Source organism: Diceros bicornis, chromosome 14, assembly GCF_020826845.1.
Source record: "Diceros bicornis minor isolate mBicDic1 chromosome 14, mDicBic1.mat.cur, whole genome shotgun sequence".
Classification (NCBI taxonomy): Eukaryota; Metazoa; Chordata; class Mammalia; order Perissodactyla; family Rhinocerotidae; genus Diceros; species Diceros bicornis.
The window spans coordinates 4993560-5007215 of NC_080753.1; the positions used below are offsets into that span (position 1 = coordinate 4993560).

Below are 13656 nucleotides of genomic sequence, written 5' to 3' on the forward strand. Positions count from 1 at the left end.
CTGAATTTGCCTTACATACCAAAAAGCTAAAACAACTGTGAGTACTACAGCTATTTTCTTTCACGAACTAAATAAGATTAGATATTTCACGTTGGTCACAATTTCTCTTATTATTATTCTATTATTTTTATTAGCTTTTATTTTTTTGGTCCTTACTTCAGCAAAAGCATTTATGAACCAGTATCCTTCAGAGGATAAGAAATGTTCTTAATGACCATATTTTTCTTATCTTGAGAATTAGAGAATTAAATTAAATAGTACCTTTTTGCCTGACTGTATAAGAAGATTTCCAAACAACTGCATAGTTAGAGTTTGGAGAAATCATAAAAGCATTAAAAACTCCTCTCTGAGAGGCAGTAATCCAAGTCTGATTTCATTAATGGAAGACTTTAGGGACATACCTTAAGCTGATCAAATTGGATTAAAATACTGCAAAACTTAGCAGAATTCTGCCAATTCTGAACGAAAATAATGAAATAATAATTTTTGGTCTTATGATATGCATTCAATGTTAATTATTCAAGAAAAATCTCACATAATTATACTTAGAATGAATTATAAGGGAACTATTATGTTTGCATAAAAAGATCATAATTCAAAATTAATTTATAGTTAGCATATGGCAACCTACGAAATAGAATTTATCTTCAAATCAAATAATTTTGAAAAGTAAATGTAGTAGTTCATAACACCAAATAAGTATTGATTTAGATTTTGTTCATATTGGCAGGACATAATACTTCATAAATTTACTTGTAGTTACTAAAGATATTTCTATATCAATAATTCTTTATTTTCAACATTCCTTATCCAATCCCACCTCTCTCTGCTGGGTTACAAATTTGAAAGTTCTTCCTTAATTATATATGTGTTTAAATTTTGTTTAATACGTTTAGAAGACAAGATGAAAGAAAGTGTAGGAAAGTCCTTACTCTGAAAGTCTTGGCAATCAGAAAGTATCTCATAAGAATCTGAAAAAACAGACTCGGCTCATTTGGACACTGGGATCTGTCGGGGACTTTTATTCCAACACCTTCCTGAGTCCATTCTCATTGAGTTACTTATCCCGAGGCAATGTTAACCTTTACCGCCCATCTAAAGCTTCCTCTTCTGCTTCCCTCACTTCCAATTCTATATTCATGTCTGTTTAACATATAATGTTTTGCATATGGTGCCATGAGTTTTTAGGAAGAAAATTAGTTTCAAGAAAGCTAATAAATAAAAGAATAAATATATAAATGCAGTCATAAAAATCCATAGGTTATTTGATTTTATATTTAGACATATAAAAATAGAGAGTGATATTGAAGCACAATCTGAAGGCAGTAACAAATAGGAAACCTTTTCCAGTTCTCATTTATATTTCAATCCTTGTCACTAGAGTAGATTAATGCTGTGTTAATTTCTGTCCTTTATTAAATTTTGTCATAAGAAATGAAGTACTGGGATTTTTATACCTCAAAGTATCTAACAGTTCATGAGCCTCATTCCCCCAGTGCAAAATCTACTGCTAGAACAAATTTCAGACGTATACAGCTGAAACCACTGAAATTCAGTAGTTTATCAGATTCACTTGATCATTTTCCTAGTGTACCTGATCATAGTCTATGTGATCTATACACTGTTTCTGTCGCCTTCTCCATGGTCATTGTAGATCTTGTTTACTTTGATTGTTTTAAAGCTATTCATGGATGTCCACAACAATCTATTTCATTGCCCTTAGTCTGGTTCTTTCAGTCATATAGAACTAACATAGATATGTCCTCAGTGCTACTCTTCAAGGAAATTCCTAAATCTTTTAATCTGCCAATTACTAAATGATTTCCTCTATGCAACACAATCAAATCAATCATGCAACTTTGTGGATTATTTTACCAAGTAATTAAACAGACATTTCTAGTTTGCTCTGTTTACCTATGAGGACAATAAGACAATTACTTGACAAAAGGTTAAATTTAAGCCAAAAACTTATGTGAATATAGCTGTAGGTAATTTTAGAATAGGTAATTCGGCATCATTTTGAGTCCTGTCCTATTCCACTTTTTTTTTAAATCTCTTGGCCTTTTAAATCACTAAGCAACCTTCAAACAAACCGCTCTCATCAAAGTGATACTATTCCAAAAAGATAAAATATAAAACACTCTCTCACACACACAACTTTTAAAACCTCTTTACCATAGAATTCATACTGGCTTAAAGTCAAGTGTCTACCTTAGTGTTTTTTTTTTAATATTGTTCTTTCCTGAAAGGCAAGATCTGAAGTATGTGGGATGAATATTCTAAATTACTTCTTAATAATTTATTTACAAACCTATCCTTGTGCTATGCATGAATTAATGCTAAATATATATTAGTTGATAATAATGGCTAAAGTCGTATATCTTGTCTGTATCAAGAAACAAAAATAAAATAAGCATTGTTGAAATCAGGGCCCGCTTGGTGGAGTAGTGGTTAAGTTCACGCACTCTGCTTCAGCAGCCAGGGGTTTGCAGGTTCTTATCCCGGCCGTGGACCTAGGCACCACTCATCAAGCCATGCTGTGGAAGCATCCTATATACAACATAGAGGAAGATGGGCACAGAAGTTAGCTCAAGGCTGATCTTCCTCACCAAAAAATAAATAAAAAGATAAACAAAATAAAATAAGCATCGTTGAAATCTTTCCACACATTAGGTCTATTGACATAGTCAACCAAGGCTCTAAAGGTATTTTACCCTCATGATTTCTCAAGATTGTAATATGAACATATCGAAGTTTACCAGATAATTACTTTATTGTTCACCATGTTTTAACTCTAATGTCTCTCAATGGAAGAGGAGAAATCCCCAAGTCTTGAATTTTCAGTATGTTGCATAAGACCTCAAACTATTTCTGTTGTCTGCTAATTGATCTTTTCTAATTAGAGTTTAATTGTGCATATACTTTTCATACTTTTATTTAAAGAAATTACCATCTGTTACTTTTTATTAATTCTTTTTTAGTCAACTTATTTAGAAAATATGAATAGTCTACCATATTTATTATGATTAACTGGAAGAAAAGTCTAGCAATTTCTCTTCCAAGAATTCAAAGAACTTAAAAACATCAATAAAACCATGTGATATAATTCATAAATATTTCATAGCAGTAATACTCTTCAAAGAATTGTTTTGTAGAGGATAGGGCATTAACGTTGGAAAAAGTCAGTTATGGTTCAATTTCTAAGTCTACCACGTGCTAAGATTTGTCAATATACAGAGTTTGTTGTGAGATTTAAATATTAAAACCTACAGTGTGTTTTAAAAACAGTTGACACCCTTCTTATATTACAGAAGTCAAGATTCAATCTCCTCCAATAATGAATGTCACTACGCAGAATTTGGTAACCCCAAGTGACAAAGGTATATTTTATCCATTCAGCTAATTCTGGGAAATGACTTCTAATATATTTCAAAAGGGAATACTCTTCTAATATTTTTCAAAGAAAATACCCTTCCATTAAGATTTGAGGTTTAAATATAAATATTATGGTTAAGTCTATTTTACACAATCCAGCGCTAATACTTGTGTCCTGCAATGATCATCAGACACATTAATGTTTATATTGGTATTAATATGTTTCTTCTAAACCAATTTTTTGGCATTTGGTTTATTTTCCCTGGAGCTATTATGTTTTTGTCATTTGGATTTTTTGTGATATTGTAAATGCTGGGTTTTTTAAACCATATTGCATTCTTAAAATGTATCAGAGGCGGTGACCCAGCTGAATTTGGAAAGGATGCAGAGAGTACAGAGCTCCGTTGGATATCCCCAGTGATGGCAATAATTCAAAAATTCACACCTCATTTCACTCTCCATACTATCCACCATCTCACTTCCTGGATATTCATCAACTCAGTAGGGACTTGTGACCCATTCTCCACTCTTCCCTCATGGATGTTTTATTGTATATAAGTGACAGAAAACTCAGTTCTGTAAATCTGACTGCATGTTTCATTGACTCGTTCCCTTACTTGCTATTGCAGAACCCCTGCTCCTCCACAAAGCCCAAGGATTATTTATGGGAGTGTCAGGTAGGGTCTCCATATGTGCTCATGAACAAGGTTTTCAGCTCTGTGTAGCACCTTCCATGTCCTGCCTTTTGTAGTCTGTCTCTCCTCCAGCATGCTGACCATCACCAAGGGCCTACTGCATGCAAGAAGTTGAATGCTAAGCAAATGGTCTCGAAAACAAGCATATAATTATGTATATTGATACATACTATGAAGGGGAATAACAAGATGTAATAAAATAGTAAACAGTTCAGGCATAGTTTTGATTGAAGAGTCTTGAAAGTTCTCTAAAAATTAATGCTGACCATGAGATGTATAGACATTAGGGGAAATTATAAACAAAAGTAACATTTCATTTTTTTTGCAAGTTTAAAAATTGGAACGTCACAATAGCTAGGAAAACAGTATACAGGAAAAACTATAACGGAGAACCAGTCCTACCAGGTATCAAAGCATATTACAAACCCACTGCAACAAAACAAGTGTGTGAATAGACAGAAAGCTCAGTGGAACAGAAAAAAGGTCCAGAAATAGAGCCAACTACAGATTTTTTAAAAATCTACTATATGATAATTGGTTATATTTCAAATCACTAGAACAAAGTTTTTTTTTTTTTTTTTTTTTTTTTTGGAAAGCTAATGCTCGTGGAGCCACTGAATATTTTTAGGAAAAGCTAAAACTCTTCATACCACCCACAAGATAAACTCCAAGTAGATCAATGACGTTTGATCAATGACTATAATGGGCATAGGGAAAGACTTTCTAACTACTGTTAAAATTCCAAATGCAATTAAAGTAAAAGATTGATTGATTTAAGTATTTAAAAGTAAAGAAAAAATTTCCATGGCAAAAAGTACCAGAAGAAAAACCAAAAGACAGATAAACAAAAAGAAAATACTTGCAACATATACCACAGACACAAGATTACTATGTAAATATAAAGAACATTTAAAAAACTGAGATAAAATGTCCAAAAATCTAGGAAATATGGAAAGTATATGAACAAACAATCCACAAACAGATATACAAAAGGAATCCTTAAACATATAATGTGAAATTCAACTTCACTCATAGTGAAAGAAATCCAATGAAAAGTACACTGAAATTTCATTCCTCACCCACTGGATTAGCAATACAGCACAAGCTTGAAAATTGGCAAGGCTGTGAGAAATCAGGTACTCACTTATTTTGCATGACAGGAATGAAAATTGATACAATCCCTTTGGAGAGAAATTTGGCAATATCCAAGAAGACTACATTGTATGTGCCTTTATCTTTCTACTCAGCACTCCCACTCATAGGAATGCATTTTGATGATACAACTCCAACAATACAAAAATTCACATGCACGAGGTTATTCAGTACACTATTACTGGCAATTGCAAACCAGTCGTAGGAGATTGTGTGAATATACCTTGGTACATACACACAATTTAGAATGTCCAATTGCAATACCCAACTATAAAAATGGATATCTATGAACAGATATAGAATTAGTTACAGGAGATATTCTGCAGTAAAAAGAATACCAAAATATAAAAGGGTAAATAATATATATATATATATCTCCTTTGTATTAAAAAGGGCAAGAAAAACAAGATAGTATGCATATATATACTTATCTTTACAAAAACATACAGGAGGGATAAAACAGGCATTAAATTGGTTACCTACAAGAGGTTGGGAGAAGCAAGGTAGAAGAGATACCTTATTTTTATTTTGTTTGACTTTTGTAAGCATGTTAATGTTTACATTTTCAAGAAAAATTAAATCAAACCAATAGCAACACATAGGATACATGTAGAAATAAAAGCAAACTTGAATGTATCCAGATGTATTTCAAATGAATACCATAACCATATTGAAAGTAGGAAAATAAAGAGACAGAGAAAAAGAGTAAACGAGGGAGAGGAAAAGGGAAGATAGAGAGAGGGAGTGAGGGCGAGAGGGAGGAAGGGAAGGAAGGAAGGAAAAAGCTAGGGATGGAGGAAGAAAGAAAAGAATCAAAGTAATCTAGGAACATAATATTTAACAACGTATCCTAAGCCATTGGTGGGAGTAGAAGTTGCAAACAAATATTAAAATCTTTTTAGTAGGTTTATTTCTTGTAGTGAGCACAAAAACCCGACACAATTTTAGAAGTATTATAGGATTGAGGAAAAGATTGTATGTGTTGACACTTTTAGGATCCAAGGTTCTCAATGAAGAAGAAGAGATGACAAATATGAAATGGAGGAAGCAAGAAAGAACCACATGACGATGCATTGGAATTGGAAGTATGAACGAAAACTCATGATTTCTAAAATATGTATATTCATAATTTCATGTAAGTATATGTACACTTATATGTATATACATGTCTATGCGTATATGTATGGCTATATGCCTATTTATATATATGGATATGCATGCATATATTTTCTAGCTCTGTCCCCTAAAAGGGACAAGTAACAATGACACTTTAATAGCACTGAGCACATCCGGTTCCTGATCTTGGTCACTAATACCATTCTTCACTAAAAGGAACCAGGGATCCTAAAAGAAATTTATCTTAAAGTGTCATGGTATGTACAAGATGAGCCTGGAATGTCTTATACCAGAATATAATTAAGAAGTAGTAATAATAATAATAAAACAGGGCATGTTACTTGCCAAATCTGGGACAATTCAGGGAGCAAAATAATGCAATACATTAATGAAATATAAATAATTAAAAGCAGAGATGTGTGAGTCCATAAAGACAATAAATAAGAATATGAATAGCTAACTGAAGGAGAAGGGAGGGAGTGGTAGAGTTGGAAACCAACATTACACAGCCATCCTGTGAAGAGTGGATCGAGTGAGAATCGCCAGTGGATCTTACATCGAGTGGGAAATTCTGATGAGGAGCAGGGTGTTTCTGTGTTATGAAAGTGTTTCCCTAAAAACTGCTTGTTGGTTGCAAGAGAAAAATAAACGTGGTCGTATTATATATTTATAAGAAAAAAGAAATCGGACAATACCTTGACAAATGCATCAAAATTAGCATCACCAGAGGGGAGAGTTGGACATTGTGTGCCTCCAGATCTGATGCCCTGAAAAGGACAAAACACGGCTATCAGATTCCAGCCAATAATATATAACCTGATTGCAATCCTGAGGAAACACTGGACAAACCCCAAACAAAAATGTTCTATTTTTTAAAATGAGGAGGAAATGGTACTATTCAATAAAAGTCAATTTTATGAAAGACAGAGAAAATCTTGGAGATGTTCCACATTATAGGAGGCCACAGTGACATGACAACTAAATTCAGTACCTCTCCCTAGACTGAATCCTGTACTGGAGAGGAAAAATATGCTGTAAATAGCAATATACTAGCAACTGACAAAAATGGAATTTGGGTGGTGTATTACGGTCAATATTAAATTTACTGAATAGATAACTATTCAGAAAAATATTGCTACTCTTAGTAATTGCAAACTGATGTATTTAGGAGAAAGGGCCATGATGTATGCAGCTTAATCTCAAATATAAGAAGACAGAGACAGAGAGATCCACCAAGAGAGACAGAGAAAATGATAAAGCAAATGTGCTAAAAGGTTAACAATTGGTGAATCTGAGTCAAGAGTATACAGATGTTCTTAGCACTATTCTAATTCTTGCAATATTTTTATATGTTTGAAATTATGTCCAAATAAAAAGTTTAAATAACAAAAAGTACGATGTATTTGTTACCGTATTTTGGCAAGCTTAGGGAAAGGAAATGGATGCATTAGTTAAGATTTTGAAGACTGAGTAATTATAAGAAATATACATTGTATATTTATTTCTAGAATATGTTTTGTTTTGCTATACAACTAAAGGAGGAATTCATTTAAAAAATGCAAATCTGATATTTTCATCTGCATCAAATTCTAGCAAACTCCTTGCCTGGGCAGATTGTTCTCAGCCAAGCTATCTGATCTCCAAGTAATCATGACCAAGAGTTAGAAGAGAAGCTGTTGTAAAGGTGATAAAAAATAAATTTCAATAAGAATTTATTTTGTATTTTAGCAGGTTGTTTTTCCTCCATATCTCTGAGGAGCAAGATACCAGTTAGGCTCAGAATGTCACATAAAAATCCTCCTAACAGATGAGAATTGTCTGTAATGTGATGTGAGAGGGTAATAAAAATGACTACTAAAATATGAAACAGGAAGGTCTATCTCAGGTGTACAATAACATCTACAGACTGCTTAAAGGAGACAAATCAACTTACAGTTCCTCATAAAACCTGACTCTTTAATTTGCAAGTTTTATAAAATTTAGATGATCTAATCACCAGCTAAGTGACCAAGCACTAACACCTCATTTCTACATTCTAAAAAAATCCAGTCACTTCTAACCTCTTGGAATGACATTTGTTTCATTTTTACAACAAAATTTAATACAGGTACAATGTAGATTTCATGCGTTAAGTCTCAAAGCATAGGCCAAATTATGGATTTCTTAAGTGCAGGATGATTGATTTGACATTTTTTTTTACACCAAGTCTACTGGGTACTCAATAAACATTTGTTTTCATTTATTCATCAAATAGGTGTTGGATATTTACTCTTTTCTGTGCTAAGTTCTTGGGGTATAATAGTGAAAAATATTGTCCCTGGCAGAGACAAGCTCAAGTTAGTGGGCAAGACAATCAAACAGGCAATTTCTACTCATTGTGTGAGTACTTAGTGCAGCGAGCACAGGGTGCTTGCTACAGGAACATAAAGAAGGGATACCTAACTCAAGTTTGGGGAGTCAGGAAACAAATATGGTTGTGAAAAAATAAATATATGTTTAAACCAGGAAGATGAATGAGAGTTTACTCATAATATTACAGAAAGGATTACCTTGGCTGTGTGTGTATGTGCGGGGGGGAGGAGTGTTCCAGGGTAGGCAACGAGCACATGCACGGGCATAGAGACAGAGAGAGCTGATGGGAACGGCAAGATTTTATTATGCTTGGAATATACAGAAACAAACATGAAAGATGAGGCTTCAGTGGAACCAATGGCCACATCACAAAGGGCCTTGGAGCTACAGAGCTGGGACTCGATCCTGAGAATTATGGGTAGATACACACTCATCCACAAAGTTTTATTAATGCACTACTATTTAGCTATACAGTTCTCAATATCATAGGCTTTGTCCTAATAGAGTTTATATTCTGGACTTTAGACTCTAGAGAACATAGCAGACGAAAATCAGGTAAACAAACAATTTGACAGTGAGACAAATAAAGGAATCAAGTATATTTGTATAATGGTTGGATAACTGATATAATTTGTTTGGTAATTCACTGTTTACAGTTCACATTCTATGTCACATATCATAGAGATAGAATCGTGAACAGGAGACATATACCTTTCACCTTCTAGTGTTTACGGTTTAGTGGGAAATGGGATAATTAATAAAAATAAACTGTTTTATTTACTATATACCAGGCACTGCTCTAAATACCTTATAGATGTTAACTCTTGTCATCCTTATAACATCTTTGAAGGTACTGTTATCCTTCCTATTTTATAAATGAGAAAAACAGGCAAAGAGAAGTTAAGTAACTTGCTTAAAATCACACTCCTAGAATGTGATGGAGCCAGGATTGAACCAAGAAGTATGGCCCCATTCACTGAAGCACACCACTATGTTATTTCCGAAATAAGTACAAATGTCTAAGAGGGAAGAAAAACAGGATGCCACGGGGACATATTACCTAATCAGGGGTCAGGATAACCTTCTTTGAGGAATTGACATTTAAGTTGAGACCAAAAAGAAAAAGGAAACTTACAAGCAATGGTCAAGACTTTGAGCTTTATCTTGGAGACTAAGGATAGGGAATCTATGACCCACAGGCCAAACCCACCTGTCATTCGTGTAAACAAAGTTTCATTGGAACCCAGCTACTGCCATTGGCTATGTGTTGTCCATGATGTACTTTGTGCTACAGCATCAGGCTTGAGCAGTTGCAACAGAGACCATACGGCCTGCAAAGCCTAAGATATTTACTACCTGGTCGTTTACAGAAAAAGCTTGGGGACGTTTGTTATAGGCAATAGAACGAAATCAAAATTGTCAGGTGGGAAAGTGACAGGATTAATTTGCATTTAAAAATATCACTGTGCATCTAGTATAAAAAATGGATTGAAAACGGGCAGGATTAAAAGGAAATAGAGGCCATTTCAGTTTTCACTCATAGATAAGGAACAATGGTGGCTTAGACTACGTCTGTCAGAAGGGATAGAGAGAAATACATGAAGTTGAGAGAATGGAAAGGCTCTGATGATTAATGAATACAGAAAGTGATGAATACTAGAATTTAGGATGATAAAGGATTCCAGGTTTAAGCAGTTGGGCACATGGCCGATGGAGTAAGGGGGTGACATAGCTAAATACCGATTAGGGTATTTAAATAAGGTTTCAAGGAGAATTCTGAATGGATAATGTCCTCGGTGTAGCCTTCTAAATGAGAATTGAAGCAAACTGTATTCAATTCACCAAGAGTGATGGCGGAATCTGATGTTGATTTTGAGTCTAGTTTCTAAACTATCAATAAATATAGAGGAACAATCCAGCAACATTAAACGATTTAACATATATTTTAGTGTAGGTATGTGAGTCATGATCCAGAAGAGATCTTAAGGAGTGAAGACAAGTGTCATCTCAAGTCCCAAATCCAAAGCCACACTTCTGTGCATGTGGTGCAAGGGGACTCAATCATCAATAGGGCACTGGGAGGTCAGATCTTCCTATTAGGCCAATAGAGTGGAAGGAACATTCACCAAATAGTACGAGAATATAGAAGGAGTTATTTTCCACAAAGGAGTTATTTTCCTTGAAGAAACTCCAGAATACAAGTTCCATCAGGAGTAATAACAGAGATGAGGGAATGATAAAAAATAGATGAATATATGTGATCATATTTAGGGAATTATTAAGGATTACTGGGATGTGAGGCAGGGTGACATTAACTGGTCTCTGGCTTTTCGGAATATATCTTTTTATCTGATGTGACCTATATGGGATGTAATAGTGGGAGATTCAATAGGGTATGTGAAAAGGTTGGTAGAATTAGCTACTTCTCTATTCTATTTGGTCAACGACTCCAGCCTCTTACAGACCTCAGTACCCACTATTTTAGAATTCCTAAATTCTGAGAATTCCTGAGAATATCCCTTGTACCTTATGTCTACTTCAAAAGGTCCAATATCATTGCAAGGGCAGAGTTCCTTCTGCCAATCTTGCCCTGATATGCTGGCCTGCGGTCGGGCCTCAGACACATTCCATCAGTACTTCTCTACTTTAGGAGAAACCCACCCCTGATATGTAACTGATGTGTAACTGTATAGAAAGCATTTCCACCTGAATGTTCTCTTACTGCTCAGATTCAACCCATTCCAATCTGAATATCATTTTTCAAATATGATCCTCTGCTTTACTACAGTACTTCCTTCAGTGGCACCACTGTTCTTCAGATCTCCCAGGTTAGGTAGTTTAAAAATTATCTTCAAATTCTCTCTTTACTTTATTTGCCATGGTTAATTGGTTACCAAATCTTGTAACTGCAAAATTAAATCAAAATACTTAGTCATTCTCTACATGTATCATATTGGGAAAATTATTTAACATTCTGGGCCTCCATTTTCTCATTTAATAACTCAAAATTAGTACCTTTCTCATGAAAAGGATAATCCATTGAAGATAGAATAAGAGGCACCGTACTGTAGTGGTTTAGAGCATGGACTTGGGAGCCAAATTGCCTGGGTTTGATTCTAGCAAGTTACTACCTGTGTGATCTCCATGACTTACATTTTCCACTTATAAAAGGCAGATAAGAGAATCTACCTCATAGAGTTGGTATAAGGATTAAATGAGCAAATATTTGTAAAGGTTTTAGAATTGCTCCTGACACACAGGAAGTGCTAGATAAGTATTTGTTAAATAAAGGTCATATCTACATATACAGTAAAGTATAGCTCCTGGCACATTGTAAGCACTCAAAAATGCTAGTTATATGTCAAATGTTAGCTATATGTGTTATGATTTATTCATCTTCTCAGCCTCCATTGTCTCTAACCCATGATTTCATTAGCTTGCTCTTGAATTACAACCAACTAGAATATTTGCCTCTACCTTTCCACCCTTCTCCCTACCTGTGCTGGATTATCTGCTATGAGTTTAACATCATATCTGTTCCCATCTTTACTCTTGTAGTTCTCGAGCTATATTTCCCACAGTCTCCTCCTACTAGAATTCAGCTAATGAGAAGCACTCATGCAAGGGCCAGAGATTGTGCGCGAATCAATAGTTAGCTGACATGGAGTACTGCCAGCATCTTCAGATCATCGTGCTGTGAGAATCACCTACTTAAGTGCTGTTGGCAACTGAGGTCATTATCAATGGCTTTCTTCCCATTTCTTCACTTCTGGAGTCCCCTGAAGTTAGAAATGATCTTCCTAACCTTTGCTCTTTCAGCTCCTCCAAAGTTGTGTAAATTTCTAATTCTCTGTAATAAACCCTTTCGTGCTCTAAATGCATAGTTTTTTTTTGTCTTTTCTTCTGTACTTAATGATAGAATCATTAGTGTGATTCCTATATTATCAAACCAAGTTCCTATCAAATCTGAATGATTTCCTATCAGAAAACATTTTCCCTACTATTATTAAACTCTTTATTTCAAACAGATGCTCCCATTGATCATGTCCTAAGATAGTATAAGGAAAGACTGGTTCCAGTATTTCTAAAACCACAGAAACATTTCCTGACTAACATGAAATCTTTCCGGTATTCAGTACTTTTCCATCTGATTTTTCATTTCAGTGTTTCATCTTATTTTGGCTCAGATATTTGAACATTTATTTTCCTTTATTCATCTTCATTTTACATTTCTGTTCCTATCTTTTCAGGGTTCACTTTCCTGCACTATATCTGCATATTTAGTTGCCTATGGTTCTGTGTAGATTTTTAAGAGCAGAAGATATATACACTTCTCATAACCAACAATGACTTCACATCCAAATCCACGGGTAAGATTACGTATAAGAAAAGGTCGGTGTCTCATTTGCCCTACTCAGTTAAGACTAGAGCCTACCTTAAGTATTTAAATATATGTGTGCTTTGTTCTAGGTTCCTTTGTTTTTAAGAACAAGGAAATCTATTTCCCAAATAGAAACCACATCTAGAAACATATTCTATCCATCTCGCCAAGTCTTGAGACCCAAACAACTACTCCTGAAGGAGAATAGAAAAGATGATAGAGAGAAAATGAAGAACTTCTATCTAGCACAAGATCTTTTTACCATCAAAAACTTTTCCAGTATGCACACCTATTCTTTATGATATTTTACATGATCCCCCACAAGGAGGCATTAGGAAGGAGAGTGTTAATCGGACATCACCCAGCTGTTCTGGTCTACAGTTTTCTTAATTCCTAGTCATGCTGGCTGATCTGTTTTCCCTTAATTTAAGTCATTCTTTTCTTTGTATTCCAATCCAAAAGACATTTGCATGGTCCCAATTTTCCTTGTTTATATCTATTACCTAGGAAGAAGTATTGCCTGGTAAGGAGGACAGTGGCAGAGTGATTGGAAGCATGACTACGTGTGCTTATATCCCAGCTCTC

At 34.6% G+C, this 13656-nt stretch overlaps 1 long non-coding RNA gene across 1 annotated transcript in view; it reads right to left on the reverse strand.

Annotated features, from left to right (window-relative positions):
• The window catches only part of LOC131413537 (uncharacterized), a 107047-nt gene that overhangs the window by 31910 nt on the left and 61481 nt on the right, over positions 1-13656 (reverse strand). Inside the window, exon 2 of the long non-coding RNA XR_009221964.1 lies at positions 7034-7105. This is a non-coding gene — a long non-coding RNA (uncharacterized LOC131413537). The remainder of the gene's footprint in view (positions 1-7033; positions 7106-13656) is intronic.